The following is a 4,333-nucleotide window of genomic DNA, read 5'->3' as shown; positions in this document are numbered from 1 at the left end:
GCACACATCGCTAGATGCTGCGGCATGGCTATATAGACGGCTGATTTGAGATCAGCTGTCGACTGCTGGACCGCATCTGAAAAGTGGACGCACACTGCTTGTCGTCTAAAGCATAATGCAAACAGCAGAACGTCCTCTCCTAGTCAAAATTTTATGCAAAGCGCCGCAACGGAAGGGGCCAAGAAAACGAATGGCCGCGCTCAAATGAAATGCTATAACTAAACAAATAATGAATACTTATGTATACACCAATATATGCGTAAAAGAAGCAACATATAGACAACACACAAGACCACAGTTTGCAGACCCAGTACATGCTTTGAGCATTTTTGATGCAACCTCAAAACCAGCTAACAATCTCTATAGGCATATCTATCCACCTGTCTCTCGAAAAACATTCCTCAACACATACTACTTACAATACATTCCTGCGCAGCCCTAATAGGCCTAAGCCTATGCCTAAGTTTAAGCTTAGTTCAGGTAGTTAATTTAATTTAAATGAAATTTAATTTAGTTTAATTGTTAAGTGTTTTTTGCTCTCTACATGTGAATTCACGTATTTATATATGTATATATACATATGTATATAGTATATGTATGTATGTATGTGTCTGTCGTTTAATTTAGTTGTTAAGTAGCTCATAAAAATGAAATGCCTAAAATGCTTGCCAAGGCTTTTTGTAAATGACTTTTTTCCCCATGAGCTCAGCACAATGTTGTTATTGTTTATTTTCTTGTTTTTTAAATGTATAAACAAATCTAAGCTAAATTAAATAAATTGATAAAAAACAAAATGCAAAAAAAAGAACAAAAAAGAAATGGCCAGAGAAATGCAAAAATTTGTATATAAACTAAAACAGAAAGCAGCCAAAATTGATAAGCAAATGCAAAATGCAAGTAAAAATTTAGTTAACACAAATTATAGAAACAAAAACACAAAAAATGAAAACAAATACAATTAACAAACTGAAGCGAAATCAATTAAAAGACAACTTTTTCAAAACATCACCTTCGTTTTATATGGCTTGGTTATACGAAAATAATGGGGATTTTTTTTACAACTTATAGGGATGGCTTGAATGAATGAGTTGGAAATCGAGAAGTCTCCTAGAGACCTTACCACTTCTAAGATTTTCTGTTTATACTATTTTCCTAAAAATATATATATGTATAGTTCAGGTATATATTTGCAGTTGATGGCTTTTTGTTGAGGTTCTGTTTTTACAGTACTGTTGGGAAAAGTATATCCCATCTTTTAAGATATTTTAACTTAAAAAACAAGAACTCATCTAAAGCAATACGTTTCCACATAATGGATAAAAAGTTCCAACTTGACGTTTTAAGGTTTCGGGCGTCAAAAAAAAAGAAGGAATTTAAAGTAATCTCTTTCGTTTATAGGAAATGTTCAGTTGGAACAAAGAAGAAGTTTGCCTCTTCAAATCTCACAAATTTCAAAAATAAAAGAATTTTTAAGCCTGTACTGCTTGAAACCATCAATTAAAAGAAATGCAAACAAATGTTTCCGGTTGATTTGAAAGTTAGCCGCGAACCTCTATGCCGAATTAGTCAAATTTCTGAATATGAGTTTGAAGAGTGCGTACCACTTGAAATGAATATCCGGCCATCAAGTTTAAAACTTCATCACCTGTGCAGAGATCGAGCAGTGTAGCAGACAGTGTGACGGCGACGAAGACAACGACCACAAAGGGTGATGATGTTGTTCGTGTTGATGATGTTGATGATGACGACCTAGAGCTGGGTGGAAAACGATCCTCCATTGAGGCACTCGTCTTGCAAGTCATGTGGCAGAGTTCTAGTGCACTCGAGTCGAACGTTAAGTGCAGCATGCTGCAGGTATTTATGCCACATATTAATTGAATTATAAGCCTAGATTATGCAAAGATTTCCTGCCGTGTGACAGCTGGCGGTCAACAGTAACACTAACAACAACGACAGCAATTTGTGGAGAAGAAACCCTCCGATCAGCATGATGAACGTGTAGATTTGTGAAGAGAGCAGCCGTAGAGCAGCAGCAGCTTGCGTGACTTGGCAATTGGCAGCAGCTCGAGGAGGAGCAGCAGGAGGCGGAGGAGGGGGAGAAGGAGTAGGGGTAGGACATTTGGTTATTGGAAAATTGTGAACGGAGAGTGCACTTGTTGTTGGTGGCATTGTGTTGAAGTTGAAGTTGTGGCTGAAACCCCTTTCTCGCTTACACGTATTTATACAAAGTTACGAAAATATCAACAAATCGTCATCATTAATAATGATCATGCAAGGCAGCAGGCAGCAGACCCAAGTCTCTGGTCTCCGGTCGCCGGTCGCCGGTCTCTGGTATCAGTTTTGGTGGTTCATTTGTCAAATTTCATCGAGGCAAGAGATCGATGGCTATCTGGCTTTGGGATCGTTCGTTGTTGTTGCTGCTGATGCTATTTGAGCAAACATTCAACACTTGAAGCGAGATTTTGTTGTTGTGGTGCGATCTACAACTCAATTCCAGCCACACGGCAATGAAATTATGAATGATGTGATACTTTTGCCATTGAGATGTTTTCACAGTCGCAGGCCCCTGACATGCCCCAACCATCCAAGCAACCATCCAAGCAACCATCCAAACAACCGTCCAACCAACCAACAAACCAACCAGTCAGCCAGCGAGATAGTCAGCCAAGCAGCCAGCTACCCAGATATACTCGTACATACTGGTATATACCTACATAAATATGTATGTATGTACGTATGTATTCATATCTTATTTGCTATATCTACATCTTATTCGTATCTTAAGAGAAAGAGAGACATGTTGCTGGCTGCTTGGCTGGTTTATTGCCATGGCTTGTCTTATGCTGCAATATCTTTAGCTTTTTAGCTTTTCAGCTGCTGTTGTTGTTCTTGCTGTTATTCTTATTGTTTTTGTTGTTATTGCTCTTGTGTTATTTCTGCTGGAAATGAGCGATCGCGTGCAATAATTTGTAGAGCTGTTTGAGGAACGTGGTATAGTGGTGAGAAAGGAGTCGGAGTTACTGGCACCAAATGCCTACCGACTGCACTCAGAAAAATCCATCTGGAATTGTCGCTGAAGACGATTAGGATCTCATTACTCGTTTGAAATAAAGGATGTTCTTCTCGAACCAAAAATATGTCCATAGTGGACTACGAACGGTTTTAAAATACAATGCTAGCATCTATACGAATCGCTTCTTTTTTTATGTTTTATAAAAACTCGTAATGTTTTGAACACAAATCGCTTTAAGATAGTGAAAATCCATATAGTTCTATCAGAAATCTATCATGATTTACGAATGCGAATCCAATATTCGCAAATTTTATTTATTTATTTATTTATTTCATCGACAAACAATGCAGTCGATGTACATACAAAAAAATCAATACAATAGAGAACTTAGACTAAATAAAACTGAAGAAATAAAAAAACCTATAAAAATGACAAAAATATCTAACAACGAATCCGACACGGTGGGGGAATTTTATTTGCCAAACTGAACAAATTAAAATTAAAATACTTAAATAATAAAAGATAAAATATAATTAAAAATTAAAGGTGAAGAATCACTGACCCGTTTAATATTTTTTTTTATAAATGGAGATAAATGAATAATACTACAAACATGATAATAATTTATTATAGTTTGATGGTAGATATTGAAAAACAGTTATTACCTTCCAGAAGAATAATTTTAAATTTATATCAAGATGGAATGTTCAAGTCGAGCAAGCTCTAAATTGCCTTTTAGCCCCTCTTTAGATACACGGTGTTAAAACGATTTATATGAAGCATCAGGTTCAGATTGTGAACATTTTTGTGCTCATATCCGTGAGCAAATGTAAGAGCAATGTTTCAATATCCTTTGAAATTTTCATGGATTGCAAGCATTGGCAATGGCTAGTTATAATTATTTAATATGATGACTTTTTGAGATAATACTTATATATACAAGTAGTACCAATTAGGTATTACTTGTATATAATATTGGTATTCCTCCTGAAAACTCAGGCTTGGCTGTCTTCTTTGCATCTTTTGCCGTTTTTGTGTTTTTTAGTCTATTGTCAGTTCTTAGGTTTCGCAAAATCTTGACCACATTTTACATTTTACTGTGTTTTAGGGACATTGCTGGCCGTATTGACTGATAAAAATCCGTCCATATATCAGAGGTTTTAATAACTTATAAATATCTTGATAACAGCTTTTCTTTAACCCATAATAATGTTTTTCTATTATCTAGAAAGTATAATTTTTCCTATATAGCATATACTTTTTTGGGGTTTCATGAAATTCAAATATATTCGTAAAATATTAAAACATTCCATCCTATCC

This window comes from Scaptodrosophila lebanonensis, unplaced genomic scaffold, assembly GCF_003285725.1.
Source record: "Scaptodrosophila lebanonensis strain 11010-0011.00,11010-0021.00 unplaced genomic scaffold, SlebRS2 tig00001415-arrow-pilon, whole genome shotgun sequence".
Taxonomy (NCBI): Eukaryota; Metazoa; Arthropoda; class Insecta; order Diptera; family Drosophilidae; genus Scaptodrosophila; species Scaptodrosophila lebanonensis.
The sequence above is the reverse complement of the archived record's forward strand: the minus strand, read 5'-3'. Positions refer to the sequence as shown.